The 19,827-nt window shown below is 35.6% G+C and overlaps 1 long non-coding RNA gene across 1 annotated transcript in view; it reads left to right on the top strand.

Moving 5' to 3' along the window:
- LOC135319010 (uncharacterized) overlaps nt 1-14,715 on the top strand; it is a 51,240-nt gene extending 36,525 nt beyond the window's left edge. Inside the window, exons 2-3 of the long non-coding RNA XR_010377572.1 lie at nt 13,090-13,187; nt 14,381-14,715. This is a non-coding gene — a long non-coding RNA (uncharacterized LOC135319010). The remainder of the gene's footprint in view (nt 1-13,089; nt 13,188-14,380) is intronic.
- Nucleotides 14,716-19,827: the final 5,112 nt, after the last annotated feature.

The raw sequence follows: 19,827 nt of genomic DNA, 5'->3' as shown, positions 1-19,827 counted from the left end.
TGACTGTAGGACCTGCAGAGGCTTAATATCTAAGATTTGCTGCTCACTTTCTTTTTCTTTTCTTTTAAAATTTTTTTTGGAGAGGGAGATAATTAGGTTTGCTTGTTTGTTTGTTTGTTTTAATGGAGGTACTGAGGATTGAACCCAGAACCTCGTGCATGCTAACCATGTGCTCTACCACTGAGCTGTACCCTCCCCCCACACCCGCTGCTGCCTCACTTTAGATGCTTACAGTCTTTCACCACTATAGTCCGGGTTGCAACACCAATCTTTTCAGAAACATACTTATTTGTGCTTATAACAAATTCCTAAAACACAGAAGAGGGATTCAGAGGGCCCTTACCTCTCACTACAGAAAGAGATGGATCAGTGTAGGGACTGAAAACTTGGCTTCCAAAGCTTGGCTGCCTGCATGTAAAGCCTCACTCTGCTACTCACTGGCTGTCCATTCTTGGATGACTTACTTCATCTCACAGTTCCCCATCTGCATGATGGAGTTAATATTAGTACATGATGCGGGACTATGTAGGACTATTGAGAAAAGCAAATGAGAAAATTCATTTAATGACTGGCACATGGTGAATTATTATGACATTACCAAATTACCCTTGAGACAGTGTGTATGAATTTGCACTCCCTAGAAGTTAAGTATTTTTGTTACGTTAAGCTGCTAAAATTTTGAGTTTAAATTTACTTCTCTGACTCATACAACCTCAGTCATAGAATCTGCATGAAGTAGTCTTATGTGGTGGTCATTTCTGTTTCTTCTGCTTTCAAGTCAGTTTCTTAACCTCATGAAGCTCAAGATCATCTGCTGGTCTTGGACGGTCTCCCGGGGAGGCAAGGGGTGGCCGCAGCTCACCCCAGGGACACAGACACAGCGGCGGTGGCAGACATATCAGGGAGCATTCATCCCACAAACCCTCCCTCCTGGCAGTGGACATCCTGCTTGGGTCATCAGCACCTGGTTCTCAGGTTTCTAACTGTACAAAGAGTCTTCTTTTAATGTTCTCAGAGCAAAACCACCACGTCCAGCCACGGTATTCCATCACAGTTGTGCAGATTATCTGCACCAAGGACACAAGTGATTTGTGGCCATTAGATCAGTTCCCACCCTCTGAGGAGCTTAAAGCAGTCCACTGGATCTCTTTAGATTTAGCCTCGTCACAGAGCATTCACTGGTTTCCCCAAATCAGTGATAACCTCTGAGTGTTCCACATGTAACTAAATGCACCAGGCCTCATTTGGCATTTATTTGGCATTTACTGAGCACATGTTTACTGAGCACTTCCTGTGTGCAGCACTGTGCAAAGGGCTGGGATAGAAAATGAGGTAGGCACAGTCCCAGCCTTCCAGGAGCCTACAGGGCAGACTTCTAATCACGTCTGCACCATTGTCTCAAATATATCCATGAATTCTAGGGGACAAAGCAGTCGTTGGAGCACATGCACAATGCACTGGCATATCATTTTCCTCCAAAGCCTCCAAAATGGACCCGAGTTCCTTCAAGCCATTCCAGTCTGGAGGCAGAATAACAAGTTCGCAGTAACAGTCCTCTCCTCTATCTTCAACTGTGAGGCCGGCTGTCCTTCTTCAAAAGGCCCATCTCTGCACATTCTCAGAAGTTATCACCTGTGTGCTCAAGAACTCAGTCATCTCATTTATCAGATCTTGCTTCTTCTCTTCCTCCTCCCCCATATTAGTGTCCTAGGAAGCTGTCCCCAAGCCCTTAATGTAGAAGTTCCACTGCATTCACTGCTGAAGCTGTGAGAATCACTCTTCTCTCACTTTAGTGATAAAGTAACACCTGGGCCTCAAACAGTAACGAGATCTGGCTTCCATTTGTTGGTTGGTTGGTTGGTTGGTTGGTTGGTGAGAAGGGTTTTTGATATTTAGTTGCTGTCCCCTCTCCCTAGAACTCATCTATGGGTCAATGAGGCTGGAAGGAATCCCATCTGAGAGTCCTCCTCCCAATTCTGTCTCCTGGCAGGTCTCAGCAGGACCTAGGGACATGCTAGGTGTATCTGAGTTCTGTGGTAAGCAGTTTATTCTCAAGCTGGGAACTTTGCTCTACCTGCTTATAAAAATGACTACCCATACAAAACTTTCTAGGAATAATTATACCAAACTCCATGAGAAGATTGTGTTGGGGTTGGGGTATTGTGTATTGAATTTGTCCTTATTTTCTAAATTTTCTAAGGTTCTGTCATGTAATTATATGACTTTGAAAATGAAAAAAACTTATAGCCATATTTAAGAAAAGCATAGTGGTTCTGGAAAATTATACCCTCCACGGCGTGACTTCAGCTGTCCTGGACAGATTTGAATCAGTGCTCTAGGGTTGGTGCTGGCATAGCATTGGTGATCCAGTCCATCTGGGACAGGCTGAGGTTCTGGGTAGAACTCTAGTCTTAGTCCGGGGAAGGAGTGCTGAACAGGGAAACTGAGGCATAAAACCAGTTTTCCATGTTCCAGGCACCTATCCCTGGCACTCCAAGTACTGGATCAATCATCAAAACCCGAGTCTCATCAGCCAGTGGGGTACATTCCTTGCTTCATCTGGAATGGCTCAAAACTTGCATGTGCGGGCTTTCAGTAACCATAACCTGCAGCCAGAGTCTAGCTGGGAGCATCTTTAGAAGCCGAACCTGGTTACTTCTTGATCCCTTCACAACTCAACCTAAGACAGAGACAAGCACTAGGAAGCCCAGTGCTTGCCAAGTTTATTCTTGTCCTCTGACCATGTTTTAACCCATTGTTCACCAATTTCTTTATCAGAAGAAATAATTCTTACTTACTCCATCTAATTTTTTAAGTCATTTTAATGCCTCTACATGGTACATTTACTAGAAATTCAGAAAAGAAGTAGGATGCTATGAATAACTTGTGCCAAGTGTAAGAGCAGGATGACTTGATAATCTTACCATATTTTGAAATGTGATCCACAGTGTTCTTAATATGTTTATTGGCAAACTTATGTTGAGTTTGTGGTCATTATGTGTATTTAGCCTTTGTCATTTATAGCAATTTTATATGTGCGATTTCACTTATTTCTTTTCTGTGTGTTTGTAACTTTCGCAGTCTGTGGAGATTGGCAATTCAGAAAAATTATTTTCATTATAAACGCAAAACTCACTTATTGTGGAGAACTTTGTAAATATAAGAAAACATTAAAAAAAAACACTTAAGTAATCCATAATCCTAACACAAGGGATAATCATTTTAATATATTTATGCATCATTTAGTTTAGTGGTATTTTTAAAATCACAGTGCAATGACTGGGTTCACTAGATAAGCAAAAGACAGCAAGCTTGCCCTGTTTATAACATCCTTCTAAGTGGTTTCTTCAGTTAAATTTCTCTGCTGCTACCTTGCCCCCTAGCTAGATCTGACTGGCCAAAATAGGCATTGTTCTGCAAGATTTAGGCATAACATGGACCCCCCCCCCCCAAAATGTCCACATCTTAATCCCTGGAACCTGCTGCCATCTTATGTTACATGGGAACTGGGAATGAAGGCTGCATATAGAATTAAGGATGCTAATCAGCTGACATTAATTACCCTGGATTATCCATGTGGGCCCAATGTAAGCACAAGGGTCCTTAAAAGTGGAAGTCAGCCAAAAAAGGAGAGAGTGAGAAAGAGACGTGACAAGGAAAGCGGGATCAGAGAGATGCTATGTTGCTGGCTTTGAAGATGGAGAAAAGGGAGCCGTGAACCAAACAATGCTGGTGACCTCAAGCAGCTAGAAAAGCCAAGAAGATAGATTCTCTCCTACAGCCCCCAGAAAGGAACTCAGCATTATTAACACCAGGATTTTAGCCCCGTGAGACCCATGCTGGGCTTCTGAAACAGAAATGTAAGATAATACATCTGTGTTGTTTTATGCTGCTGGGTTTGTGGTAATTTGCTGCTGCAGCGAAAGGAAACTGAATTCCTTCGTTTAGTCTTTCAAAAAAATAAGGGCTTTCTCTATGCCAGGCAGTGTATTAGGTGCTGGGGCATTATGCTAGATGCAAGAAACAGTAGTGAAGGGACACACAGAAGGAAAGAGGGTTTTTTTTTGTTTTTTTGTTTTTTATAATTTGAGGGGAGAGGTAATTAGGTTTTTATTTATTTTTTTAATGGAGGTATTGAGTATTAAACCCTGGACCTCATGCATGCTAAGTATGTGCTCTACCACTAAGCTATACCCTCCCCTCTGGGAAACAGAAATAGACAAGAAAAAAAAAAAAAAAAAAGGAAGAATTGATGCCACCCTTAATTCCAAAGTTTAGCAGTCAATTTACCAGAACAGCTGCAGCCTCTCGGCCTCTTGCCTTATTGTTGGAAGACAGTTCTCCATGGGTCTCTTATATTTCTTCATGTCTTATGAGAAGAGGCATTGAGTGACTCTTTCCAAGATAATCTTTTCAAAAATAATCATTTATATAGAAAAATCAAGTAAAATTTAGGCTAGAAAAAAATGGCATGGCTGTAACAGTTACAAAAGGAAAGTTCACAGTAAAATTATGGTTCATTTTATTTAGGAAAAAAATCAATTTAGATGAATTAAAAATATTGATTATAAAATGTGAGAGTAACTTCAGTGAAAGTGAAACTAAAAATGAGAAAACTGGAAATGTTAACTAAGTTACATAGAAAATTGATGGAGGAACTAACTGGCTTGTAGTGTAATGTTGAAAGTACTGACTGGTTGGAAAATTGTCTAAGTTGGTTCACAAGTTGTGTACTCCAATTATAATAATTGTATTTAATATTTCCTCAGGGCCAAAACATTGGGGTCAAAATGATCAAAACTGAAGAGGTATATTTCTTATAAAAAGAAATACCTAACTAAAATATTTAGGTAGAACTTCTGAAATGCCATACTGAAGTTATGATTTCTCATGTACTTGATAAATTACTTTTAAACAAGCTAATTCCTGAAGCATTGGAATAAGCCACATTAACGCAAAAATACCTTTGGTCTTTGACTATGTTTATTTACCTACTCTCAGAAGTGAGATCTGTGTCTTCAGCAAAATAATCACTGAAAAGATATAAAGTAATTAACTGCAATATTCACCAGATAAAGTAGGAAAGAATTTTAGAGTATTTTCGTTTCTTTATCTCAATTCCACAAGTGTAATCTTCATCTGATTTCCTTCTGTATATTTCTACACCACTAAGTAAAATAAAACAGTTCAGGATACTTTCTCTGATTATTTCGACATAAGACTTGCATATATAAAATTAAATTTAAAAGACATTTCCCCCTTATTTATCCAGAATAGTTATATGTTCTTAAAATTCTTTTTTTCTTATTTTTTTAAACATTTTTTATTGATTTATAATCATTTTACAATGTTGTGTCAAATTCCAGCATTCAGCACAATTTTTCAGTCATACATGGACATACATACACTCATTGTCACATTTTTTTCTCTGTGAGCTACCATAACATTTTGTGTATATTTCCCTGTGCTATACAGTATAATCTTGTTTATCTGTTCTTAAAATTCTTAAGTCTCACCACTCCAAGATAATTGAGGTTATATTTTGCACATTTCCTTCCAGTTGTTTAGGACCTTATATTTTACATATCATATAGCAAAATAAAATAAAGTCTGATTTTTCACTGTGAACGTAATATAGAAAATTTAGAAAAACTGTAACATTAACATAAAAAGAATAAATCATCAAAAATACAAAACAATTTAATGACTTAAATTTACTGTAAAGTAAAATTAAATTAATCAGTTTTTATTAATTTCTAATCCTCTACATTTTCTTAAGCATATTAGAAAAAAATTAAATGTTGCACATAAAATTAATGCTAGAAGGGTATAAAAGCCATATTTATATGGCTATAACTTTCCACCAACATTTTCCCTGAGTAGGGAAAAATTGCAACTACTAGAAAGATTGATTACAGTGTTTAAAATGTATGAAATCAGCTACATAAATTGAGAAACATGTTACAGATCAATTTACTTCATGTCACAGATGTATTAAAAGGTATTGACCAGAGACAGAAGACAAATAAAATGTAAAAAAAGGAAAAACATTTCTATTGATCCAGCTCAAGGATAGGTTACCACTACCAGTTTAGAGTCTTCAAAGTTGATATATATTGTTCCTAATAATACACTTTAAGGCAGTAAGGTAGGCCTACTCTTACTGAAAAAACAAAAAACAACAAAAAAACTCCAGTATCCGGAAGGGGTTAATAAGATGTCTTGGGAAAAAATAAAGTGCACAGGGCCAAACACATTTATTGCCAGGGCGTGAAAAACAATTGAAAAACATTAATATGCTCAGAACATTTGTATACTGACTCACTTTTCCATAAGTTAGAAAAGAACATGAAATATTGAATAAAAAGTCACAAAATTCTGAAAAAATTATATATATATAATTAAAAAACTGTATTAGGAACATTTTTGACAAGTTCCAACACATTTTAGTAGAGATATTTAACTATGATTTAAAGAATATTATTCAATATATTAATAATGAAAATCTTATTACTTCTAAAATGTGAGTCATAGGAAAAAGTGGTTATATTGAACATTTATTTTTAACCAAGAAAAACATCCATGAAACCTTCTAAATAAGGTTGGTCAACAAAAAGTAGTGCCCTTTGAATATTCTAGTCCATAGTATTCAACCTTCATTTAATTATCTAGTTCAAATTGCTATGATTTATTAAGTACAATATGGATAGAAATGACATAATACCCAGAAGATATTATTTAAGAGTCTAAGATTAATACTGAGAATACCAAAGCGATTGAATAATGCAATATGTTAAGCATGACAGAGCAGAATCTACAAGCTACCATTTGTAGTATATTGTTCTGATGAAAATTAATGATAGGGAACATTTTATTGGTGAATAAAAGGTTTAATCAGTGAGTATGTACAATGAGATAATGCTATCAGAACAAACTGATGCTTTTTAAACCACTGCCTCACAGATTACATGAAATTTAACAAAAGGCAAACTTTTGATAGAGAATCTTTGTATTTTCCAGATTTGCAGAGCAATCCTCTTTGAATATTAAATAATCACATTTTCACATTTCCTCTCCTTTCCCAGACTGACTGCTGGAGGCAAATTTCAGATCGACTTCTAACACTTTTGATGGAGGAATATATTTAAAGCAATACTTTATGCTAATCAGCTATCCATCTGTCTTCTACATACAGCCATTCAAATCCTCCCAGAATCTGTTTTAAAACACATGCATTCTTTTGCTAGCAACATTACTTATTCCTCTGCCCAATCAAGGCAAACATACTAATTATCCATGAGTCATACGGCTTTCAAATACACAAGTTTCATTTTCTACTATTATTATAAATCTAGGCAATGTCTTCTTATTCTTTCCTCTTTGTCCTGCCCATCAGAGATGTTCACACTAGGATATTCAATATAGGTCCATAGGCATCTGAAAATATAACCCTGAGAATAATATATTAATAATAATGTTCTACCTTCTCCCCTCCCCCACCAATCTACTTCTATCTTTCAGTTTGAAGAGACTCACAGAATTTCTAACTAACTTAATGATATTCAGTGTTCGTCGTTTTACTAAGATATCTATTTACTATGAAATCTATGATATCTATTTAACTATCTATCATCTAGCCTTGAGAAAATTCACCAAAAATAAATATTTTCAAGACAATGAAAGAATATTCATTAATGAAAAGTAGTCAAATAAAGATAAAGGAAAAAAACTCTTATCACATCATTCTTCAGTGGTATACTAAAGGGTGGCATAACATTTATTAGTTTTGTCAAGCCACTCCCCAAAAAGGTATGAAACTTTAACAAAAGGCAAACTTCTTGATATGAAAAATTCATTGCTATGATTTCAGATTTCACATAGCAACTAGGCTTTAAAAAATTACCACATGTCAAGTTTCCATGTAGTATGAAGAAGAATATCCATAATTATCTGAAAAGAATATTGAAGTTTTAAAGGCTTACATTCCTTTCCAGATATCTGCACGAGACCAGATTTTCTTCATATACCTCAACCAAAACAACATAACACAGCGAAGTGAATGCAGGAAAAAATATGAGAATCTGGCCATTCTTTATTAAGCCAAACATTAAACAGATTTTTTAAAAATGTAAAACAATGCCAATCTTTTCAAAAGAATCTTTTGTTTTGGAAAATACAGTTATTTTCATAAAACATATTGTTTATGCTAACGTATAGTGGGATAGTTATTTTTAAATGAATGAATTTCTTAAGTTTTTCTCGGTTTTAATTTCTAACCTTGTAAATAATGATTGATATAATCCTCACGAACATAAATTGAGCTCTTTGAGGTTCCCAGTTTTTAAGAGGATAAAGGGGTCCTTGACTAAAATGTCTGAGAACCACTGAATTATTTCATGCCCTTTGAATTGCAGTTGAGGAACCTGGGACACAAAATGGTTAGGTGATTTTATCCAAGTCATAAAGCTAGTTCATTTTCATGGCTCCAGAATTTCAAAAGCCTACTTTATATTTATAAATAAAAATTCTAATTTTATAAATTAAATTATATTTTTTATTTTACTGAATTCTATTAAAATACTCCTAGTTATATTAAGGTAACTGTAAGACTGTTTTGACATTTTAAAATTCTTTTAAAAACTCTATACACAATGTATCTTATGAAACTATATAGTATATTTCAAATTTCATTTTCTTTTAGAATTATTTAAGAATCCGAGTTATATCTTGGATAAGTTGATGATTTTTTTTCCCTATTCTTGTGTTTTATTATTGTGTTGAGTTCCACGGGATCTCAAGTAAATGAATACTAATAATATCAAAAAGTTTTTTTCATTTCAAAATAAGGAATGTCTTCAATGTTCTAATATACACACACACATAAACTTTATAAACTTTTAAGTTTATAAGGTATAGTTCACTGAGGCTATCCTGAGATATCTGAGTTGTATTCTAAAAACACAATTTAAAATAATCTAAGACAATTTTTCAGTCTAGCTAAATTCCAATTTTATCTTTAGATTTATCTGCAACACAATCCCCCAAATTAATCGAACATATGTAATATAATCCCCTAGTATCTCTAAGAATGTTGCATCCTTTGTGGCACAAAGTCTTTTGATACCACCATGTAATAAATGTGCCGTTCCACACAAATATAGACACAAAAATCCTACAGTACTTGGAATAAATAGAAACTTTTACATAGCATCTTGATGAGGTAAGCTTGCTTTATATTCTTTTAACAGAACAAGACACTAAGCAGTAAAGATCTGTTCAGACTTGCTTATGTTAAATCATAGAATTACTGGTGAAGTCAAAGGATAAAAATTTCCACGGTTTCTGGAACTTGGAAACACAATAATGGTATCCTCTCTTACAGTTAGAATCAAGATATGTTTGAGATATATTTTGTCCTACATCGTTTGTGTGCTTCATGCACCAGGAATAAAAAACATGACTTAGTGGTAACATGAGTTGAATTTATCAGAAACTAGAACTCACTTTTCTTTGTTTTTCTAATTCAATAGCAATATTATAAATAGTCCTTTTTGAGGACATACTGCATCCACTAGCAGGAGTTGAATATTCAAAAGGCAATTTGCTTGTTGAGCAGAAAATAGAAATATTAAACATTTAATAAATATTAATTGAGTGATCCCTATGTGCTGGGTGTTTGAGATGTGATGAATATGACAGTCAAGGCCACTGCCCTGATAGATTACCTTTGAGTGGGGGCAAGTGAAGTAAATAACTTCAGCTAGTCAAGTGCAAAATAAAATAATTATGAAAAAGAGTAATAACAGAAAGTGATAGAAGAAACATAAGCTTCTTTGAATAGGGTCATCAGTGAAGTCACCTTAGAACAGTTGACTGTGGAGAGACCTATTAAGGAAAAGCTACCAGCACTGGAGGAGGGACCTGCAGATGCTGGGGCCAAGAGTAAAAAGGCACTTGTGTCTGAAAGACAAACAGAAAAGAGGTAGCTGTAAAAACAGGGAAAAGTAGATATATTTAGATTATTATTGTAGAGTTGTTTCTTACAGGAACTGCCAATGATTTCGACATGGGAAGTGAGGGAAAAAGATGATGTATTTATTTCCACACAGACAAAAATGTTAACTATTACTTTACACCAAAAGTACGATCCATAAAAATAAAACTCAGACTTCATCAAAATTAAAACTTTCACTCAGTGAAAGACTCTTCTAAAAGGACAAAAAGACAAGCTACCAATTGAAATAAAATATTTGAAAACCACATACTAACAAAGGACTAATATCTAGACTATATAAAGAACTCTCAAAACTCAACAGTAAAAAGCAAATAGTGCAGTTAATACATGGGAAAGAGACATGAAGAGACCAAAAAGAGATATGTAGATGGCAAATAAACATGAAATTACATTCAACATCATTACTCATTAGGGAAATGCAAATTAAAACCACAATGAGATAGTTTTAGTATTAGAAAGTTTTTTCACTTCAAAATAAGAAATATGTCTGCAGTGTTTTTTCTCATCATATTGGTATGTAAGCCACACTATGTGTGTGTATGTAAATAAAATATCAGAATAGGTAAAATAATAAATAATAACACTATCAAATGCCAGCAAGGATGTGGAGAAACCAGACCACTTATACATTCCTGGTGGGAGTATAAAATGATACAAATGCTCTGGAAAACAGTTTAAAAAAAAAAAACTAAACATGCAATTACCATATGACACAGTAATTGCACCCCAGGCATTTATCCCAAAGAAATGAAGACTTATATTCACAAAAATCTGCACAGGAATGTTTACAGTAGCTTTATTAATAATAGCAAAAACTGGAAAAAAAACTATATGTCCTTCATTGGTCATATCATCAGACTTGTCATTGGACATAAATGGTTAAGCAAATCACGGTATATCCATATCATGCAATACTGCTTAACAATAAAAAAGGAATAAACTATTGATACAGGCAACAATCTGGCTGATTTTCCAGAGAATCATGCTAAGTGTAAAAAAGTTATCCCCAAAGGTTACATACTGTATTATTCCATTTGTATAATATTCTTGAAATGACAAAATAATGGAAATGGAAAACCGGTTAGTGGTTTCCAAGGGTTAAGGGAGGAGGTGGGAGTGTGAGGGAAGTGGGTGTGGCTATTAAAGGGCTACATGAAGGATCCTTGTGGAGATAGAAGTGTTCTATCAATGTCAATATCCTGGTTGTGATACTGAATTACAGTTTTGCAAATTGTTACCACTGGGAGAAACAGGTAAATGGTACATGCAATCTCTATTATTTCTTACAACTGCATGAGAATCTACAGTTATCTCAAAATAAAAGTTTAATTTAAAAATTGAACTATTTTACAGGGTGTGTATATATACTTATATATTTCTCATTGAAGTGTACAACAGTACCTGTGGGAGTTTTGGCTAGGACCTCAAGAGAGTAAATACAACATTCCCAAGTGAAGATGACAACCACCCTGTAGGGCTTATACAAGAAGTAGAGGATAATTGGTTGTAAGGCTCTGAATTACTTAACCCACTTCAAAGTTCTCAAATGATGAGGAGTTACAGATTGAAGGAGAGAGTTTTCAGAGTTTACTGTTGTTGTGATGCAATATCACCCTTCCCCTCAGGGAAGAGAGGTAGAGGCTAGTCCCCCTTTACCTAAATCAAGAAAGGAGGCTTTAAGGAGACCACTGGGAGAACTTAAGTTCTGGGAGACGTGGGAGAGTTTACTTCCCATTTGGAATGGCTGGCTAGTTGCTCAGAAAGCAGACACAAAAGGGGTAAAGTGACCACTTAGTAATAGGATATCTGGTTTTCCTGAGTTCCAGCAGTAAATCACTGCTCCCAGAGTCTTTTGGGGCAAACAATGAGATTTTCCATGAACCAAATGTGGGCCACTCACTTAAGAAAGCCAGAGTGGGGTCTTTTTAGTTTATGTCCAAAAGTATGGCCAAGAGGGGTGAATAGTCCTCTGAAGAAGTAAGCCACATAAATAAATAAAGCCAAGGACCAACAGGAACAGAAACACATCAGCTCTTGTCATGGGAACCCACAGGGAGAGCACAGTGGGTTTTGGAAGAACCCATGAAAATGCTCACCAGAAAGAGTCAGTTTTAAATATCTGCCAAGTCCAAAATGTGTCAGTGCTAGGTCATGAAGACAGTACCAATTTAGTAAGAACTTTTCCTGTAAGTGGCTTCCATTAAATCCCCCCAGCCCCCACACTTGAGCCTTGGGAGGGTCCGTAGGCCTGAAGGAGATGGAGCTGGAGCATCCCCAATGGAAAGAGAGAAGCAGCAGACTGTGTCCTCCTTTCTCTACCTCCGGAAGTGTTAGCTTCAGGCCTGCAAGTGGCCTGGAGACCACGTAAGGAGATATTCCTTAACTTGAAGGCTGGAATTAAATTTTGACCTCATATTTTGATTGTTAAACCAAGACTGGAGCTTAAACAATCAAATAACTGTTTCTAATAAATAAAAATAACCAGAAAAAGCATGAAGACTGCTTAAGTTTGTATCCAGCCACAGGGAGAGAACCAGCCTCAAAGAAAGGGCAGTGGAAGAAAATAATTAATTTGCTTTATGAATGTATACTACAAGTCCTTATTCAATATTTTAAATACAAAAGTCTTCTTCCTATATACTCAGCAAAAATTTTCCAAATTTTACTATTGCTATATATGCATATGTGCATGTGTATATATACATATATACAGAATCATGTGTTCCCCGACCCTAGTATGAATATAGTATCTGTTTTCAGCAACTAGCAGCCTAGACTTGGATATAGATGTGAGAGTTGCTTCTTTGTAATATGATTTCCAGTTTTCCTGAATTAGTTAACTTACATAGCAGTATTACTGTGCTACAAATATGAAACTATGTATTTTGGCTTAAGGTAAGTCTTACTATATGCAAGGTTCAGCCTTTAGAGAAATAGCAAAACTATTACAGTTGGAAATTTAAGTTAGAATCTAGTTTCTCTCCAGGATGAGAAAATGTCCAATTTTTTCCCCTTCGGTAAAGCTTTTCAAGTTTCTGTAGCCAAAGCTGTTTTTCTCTGTTAAATTTCACTAGGATCAACATGCTTTGATTTATTGTACATCTGACCTAAAAATGGATGGGAGGAAAAAAATGCAGAGATGATTCAAATCAGAGGAAATTCTGAACAACCAGTGAGTAGCCAGTGAATACTAATTCTGCACATTCCTAAGTTATTTGACACAAATGCCCGGAGAATACCAGGAATGGAGAAAGTAAGGCAACTCCAATGATTTCTCTTGGATGCACTGATTTATAATCTGAAACAGATTTACCATGTTAACTATGATTTGGTTTCAATATCTTTATTTTTGAGCATATATACAAGGATTGTCTTTTCATATTCATTTGAAACTTAATTTTTTGGAATTTAGAAATTTAATTCTAAATATTCTAAACATTGCAATATTTGCATTGGGTACAATAATATGTCACATGTTTTAAAGAATGTATACAACTAAATCCATCATTATGGTAGTTTGGTATAAAGTTACAAAAATAATTTTTAGTATTTTTACGGTCCAAATATCTAGAATAGTGGATTTCTTTATAATAGTACTTTGTTTCTACTGGTTTTGTGTATATGTTACAAAATGATATAAATATTTAAAATCCCAAACAGATCATTAAAAAATAAGCAGCACTTAATGCTATTATATTATCAATCTCCCTTTGAATATAGGTTTTATTTTGATTCATCACAGAATGCACTTTCTTCTAGTTGTTTTTAACATTTCAAATTTTGGAGGGAGAGAATACTCAACTTCAAAGTAAGAATTAAGCTATAAAAACAAACAAATTAAAAAACAGTATAAAATATTGAGGCTATTAGTTTCAATGAGGAACACCACAAAACTTCCTACTCTTTTAATAAAACCACAGAGTAAGCTCCAGGAAGTATTTGCCTCATAAACAATTTCACTTCTTATGTAAGTATGGTGGTTTTCTTAGAGAAAACCCTACATGCTGTTATAGGCATTTCACTTACCTGACAAGTTGTTTTTTTTTTTAATTCAAGTATAGTCAGTTACAATGTGTCAATTTCTGATGAACAGCATAATGTTTCAGTCATACATATAATTTTCATAGTCTTTTTCATTATAGGTTACAAGATATTGAATATAGTTCCCTGTGCTATACAGAAGAAATTTGGTTTTTTAATCTATTTTATATATAGTAGTTAATATTTGCACATCTTGAATTCCCAATTTATCCCTTCCCACCCACTTTCCCCCTGGTAACCATAACTTTGTTTACTGTGTCTGAGTTTGTGTCTGTTTTGTAGATAAGTTCATTACCATCTTTTTTCTTTTCTTCTTTTTTTTAGATTCCACACAGGCATGATATCATGAGGAATTTTTCTTTCTCTTTCTGGCTTACTTCACTTAGAGTGATGATCTCCAGATCCATCCATGTTCCTGCAAATTGAATTTTTTTAATGGCTGAGTAGTATTCCATTGTATAAACATACCATAGCTTCTTTATCCAGTCATCTGCCAATGGACATTTAGGTTGTTTCCATGTCTTGGCTATTGTATATAGTGCTGCTATGAACAATGGGGTGCATGTATCTTTTCAAATTAGAGTTCCCTCCAGATATATACCCAGAAGTGGGATTGTTGGATCATATGGTAAGCGTATTTTTAGTTTTTTAAGGAATCTCCATACTGTTTTCCATAATGGCTGCACCAAACTACATTCCCACTAACAGTGTCAGAGTGTTTCCTTTCCTCCACAGCCTCTCCAGCATTTATCATTTGTGGACTTTTTAATAATGGCCATTCTGAATGGTGTGAGGTGATAACAAATTATAGTTTTGATTTGCATTTCTCTGATAATTAGTGATATTGAGCATTTTTCCATGTGTCTGTTGGCCATTTGTATGACCTTGACAAGTTTCTAAATCAACATTTTCTGTAATACATAGCAATACAGTGACGTGTTAAAGAAAATAAATTATAAAAGAGAAATTAGGGGGAAATTACTTTCATTCCAAAGGGATATTTCATTTAACTAAATCTTTTATCTCATAGATCTTTAAAGTAGTTGAATTCTTAGTGTTTTTAAAATAGGAATTAATTTACAGGGAATGTTTCAGAAATTGTATAGCAGTAATAAAAACATTCATGTAAAGTAGAACTATACATGCATTTTCTGCTAGTTATCTAGAAGTATTTTTAAAGCCTCTTACTCTTCTCTCTTCTTGATAGTTTAAATGCTTTAAAATATAATAAACATTAAAGAAAAACTTACAAATTTGTGACAATCTTTCTTTACCCTCCTCATATTACTTCAGCTTACACTATACAGTCCTGTGTTCTTATTTTTTTAAGTTTCTCTAGAAGAAGTTGTCATGGGTTATTACCTTGGTGCAATGGTGGCCTCCAAGTACACTACAAGCCAAGCTATCCCAGAAGTCATGGGACAGACAGGCTCATAGATCAAAAGGAGATTCTCAAATCACATATCCCTTTAAAGCAAGAGGAAAAAGGATACATTACACACTTAGGATAGGGTGCTAACAGGAAACACCATACTACACAAATCCCAAATTATGCAATCTTCATGTTTTCTCTCTCTCTCCTTCCTTCTCATTCTCTGCTACATCAGCCTTCGCCATTAATAACTGGGGTACAGACTGACATTGAGCAAGGTCAACAGACAGAAGGTACCTGGGGGCCAATGATACATAGTTGCTCTGTAAAGAGAAGCAGTGACAAATATGCCTGGTCATTGCTGTAGCTTGCCAATTCCTGCCGACAGCTATAAATACTATCAGCAATTCTTAGGTAGACCGTATTTGAGTCCAGAATATGACCAAGGATGCCTGATGAAATGGTGACAGGGTTGTCAGTCCAGGGGTAGAATGATCGTGATTTGATCTTTCTATCCCCTTCCATCTGTAAATAACACTCTTGTTTGTTCCATCATATATTTCGTTGAGTCTGTCTAGCTTTATAGCTTTCAGGTTACAGAGTTACTTAGTAACTATACTTAGCATATCTTATAAATTCTGCCTGTGTCCCACAAGCTACTTGCTTACTCTGCACTCTGTTATCTGTACTTAACACAACCTATGGGATTCATCCATCCTGTTTTGTGCTCTCTAGCAGAACAGGTTTTCTCAAATAATACAGCAAACTAACGTTACATCACCAACATTTAAATATTTTTCTTTATCTATTCAATTAAATGTATTAACATTACTTAAACTAGCCCTGCATTATTTTATTCTATTTTTTCCCTTGCCTTTTCTCATGTTCCTCCCAATTTGGTCATTTTGAAAAGACAGTAAGGATATTTTATGCAAATTCCCCAGGTAGATCATACTTATTCAATTCTCCACATATTTTCATTTAATACTGACATACAGCCTGTGAAATTTTCTTCTTATTTTATATTACAGGAAACCAATGCTTTAATCACAGTACTCTTTAAAAAAATCTACTAATATGTGATAAGAAAAGCCATCTTAATGCCTGTTTCTTATGTAGTCTATTTATTTGACACATGAGGCTTGTTAAATATTCTCTTGTGTCACAGCTGGACTAGGTTTTAACAGTTGTCCTGTTGAACACAATAAAATGCACATCCTAGGAAACCTTCTGCACCTAACGGCTATAAGTGAATTTTCAAGGATAATGTAGAAGATGTAGAATGCTAACTGGCTGTCTCCTGTCCCTCTCCAACACAGCTACTTACAGCCAATCTCTCCAACAAAGCTCAGAAAAGTTAGAGAGACTTAGCTTCAATCAACGAGTTTATCAATAACCATCTGCTGAGTGTTCTTTACAAGGCACTGAGAGAAAGCAAGTTTTCAACAGATTCTAGCATTCATTTGTAGTTCTTTAGTTCTTTCTTGAAAAGTTCTGCTTACCAAATGTTGTAATTTTTAAAGTCATTTTAGAGCCTCTCTCTGTATTTAGGAGAATTTCCTCTTGCTTTAGTATAAATTCATAAAAAGTACAGGAAAGAAAGTATGTTTGGGAGACCAAAGGAGACCAAAACTTTAATCTGCCTGTAAAATTGGGTGCAAAAAGGAGAAGAGAATGAGGCTGGGCAGGGTGGCAGAGGACTGCTCAGCATACAATGTTGAGTGGTTTAGATTTTTAGACCTGGGTCATCTAACATGGTAGCTGCTGACCAAATACAGCCACTTAAATTTAACTAATTAAAACCAAATAAAAATTCAGTTCCTTGGGTACCCAAGCCACATTTCAAGTGCTCAGTGGGTGCATATGGCTAGTCGCTACTGTACTGGTTAGTGCAGAGAGCACATTTCTGTTATTCTAGAAGGTTCTATTGGACAGCACTACCCCAGACATTGAGGAAACATGTAAAACTTTTGAGCAGATTTGGAAGTGATAAAATCACAATTTTCCACAAATTTCTATGAAGAATTTGATAGACCAGAAGCTGGTAGGGCACTTACTATGTGAATCAGGATATGTATCATCCATAGGTTGTGTTTGCAGAAATGAAGAATGGTGTGTGTGTGTGTGTGTGTGTGAAGGTTGAGGTCAAAGGCAGAACTACAGTCACAGAGCAGATAAGGAAGCTGAAGGAGAGGCAGAGTGCTTCTTCTTTAGGAAAATGGGTGGATATTGATCTTATTTTCTGAAATAGAAAACCCCGAAGGAGTGGAATTAAATTTGTCTTTGATAGGATGTGGGTGATTAATGAGTTGAGGTTATATCCATGTTAACCTTGAAATTGTGAGGACATTTTAATAAGATGTACAGTAGGCAGTTGGATACATAGGTTTGGAAGAGACATTCTCAAGGACCTTAAGAGGAGCTGCATTAATTTTTATGTGGATCTCTTATCACTTCCTTAAAATAAGTGCCTAGAACTGAAACTGCTTTTTCAAAGAGTTTCCAAATTTCTTCTCTCCCCTCTCCCTACTACATACACTCCCTAGTGGCCCTCGTGTTGCCATGATGAATGAATGTCATGATAGGCATGTTCTACAAGTGTGCTGATGTGGTGTAGTGTTTTAAAATTCATTGGTTGGGAGACAGATTTCGGAGTTATATTCCTTTCTCTGTGAAAACTGCAACAACCCTCTGCTGGATTCCAATGGCTTTGTAAATAGTATAAGAAAGTATACATTTGCATCTTTATCAGTACAGGTTCCAGGCAGGGAAACAGAAATCATGTAAAGAAGGCTAAAGAGACAGCATTTGCTATGAAGAAATGTTGAAGGCTAGAAGAGCAAAAAGGAGAAGGTGAGATTAAATCAGAAATTCCTAATTGCAGAAAGTGGCTACCAGTCCTGGAGCTGGTAGAAGGTGGAGGTGGTATTATCAAAGCCCAAGGCAAACTCACTTCTGTGGATGCTGCATAAATATGCAGGGAAAGGGAAAGGGAAAGCAGAACCATTAAGAAAGGGCTGCTGCAACTGGCTCTGAGACTTTGTAAAGGGCACAGCCATTCCCCCTGGATACCAGAAGCAGAGAGTACGAGAAATAAGGAACAATACCTTTCCCACATTCCACCTTCTGATTTTATGCCTGTGCGGAGTTCTCGGTAGAACCTCACAAGAAGGCATCTGACAAGGAAAGCTGGGAAATGTAGTTTGCAAACTCCCAGCTCAACCATTATCACAGAGCAGACTTTAGGTGAGTATAGGGCTCAAATACCACAGGAAAATAACCTGCACTGCACTTAGCTAGAAAAAAAAATTCCCTCCTTTAGACAGTAAACTCCCTAAAGAAAAACTGACTGATTTGGTTTTGGTCTTTGATAGACTTGATAAACCTTTGGTCCATCACAGTGACTGCCATATAAAATCTTAGTAAATATCAATAAATATTTGAGTGAGCAAAATACCTATTCACATCACTGATAAATAGTTCAAATTAATACTCAGCTTACATCACTAGCAGGTGATGCAACCGATTTTTAAAGAAACACACTTCAATTTATATGTACAAACTAGTACAGTCTTTTACAATATAGGCCCTTGGAAGTTAACATACTTTTTCAAGTAGTGCTCCCATTACACAAGGGATTTTTAGGACTCCTCTTTTAAAATTGCCTTTCAGAGCTAGTTCTTGAGAAATACATGACAATTAGTAAAGTCTAGTCCTGCCCACTTTTGGCCTAGACTGATTGCCTGTTTTGATCTGGAGGATTTAATTCTATTTTCAAAAAATAAATCCTCTCTCAAAGAATGAAGATTTGTTACTAATGTTCGTAGGTACTTGCCACAATTTCCCGATTCAACTTGAGGCAACATGTCTCAATCTGCTTCTGCCACTTTGAATTTGGAATAAGATGATGAACGTGGTATATAAGACTTTGGTCTTTGCTGCTTTCTAACGAAGAGAGGTGAATCATCACCATCACGCCTCTTCCTTGCTCCCTGCCCCAGTCAGGGAATTTCAGTAGGCTGTTTTCCTATCCCAGGGTTTATTTCCAGCTAAGACAGATATATCAGCACAAAAAGAGGTCCCCTTGCCTCTAACCTCTACATGAACCAAGACACATTTTACTACGACCCACTCATGTCTCTAAGGAAAAGAATCCATAAAACGCATTATAGTAAAGCAGGAACATTTTTAAGGGCTAATGAGTTCTGGAGAAGAGCAGTGGCAGATGCAGTTGTTCCCTGCCTGAAGGGTAAAATAAGTAATAAAAGATTTGAGTAATAATAAACACCTCCATGGCGGTGTGTGTTTGGCTCTGTTTATTCTTTCAGTTTTCACAATTCTGTGAGGCAGGCACTCTTATTAACTCTCGTTTTACCAATGAGAAAACCGAGGCTTACGG

This window comes from Camelus dromedarius, chromosome 1 (genome assembly GCF_036321535.1).
Source record: "Camelus dromedarius isolate mCamDro1 chromosome 1, mCamDro1.pat, whole genome shotgun sequence".
NCBI classification, from domain to species: domain Eukaryota; kingdom Metazoa; phylum Chordata; class Mammalia; order Artiodactyla; family Camelidae; genus Camelus; species Camelus dromedarius.
The sequence above is the reverse complement of the archived record's forward strand: the minus strand, read 5'-3'. Positions and strand labels throughout refer to the sequence as shown.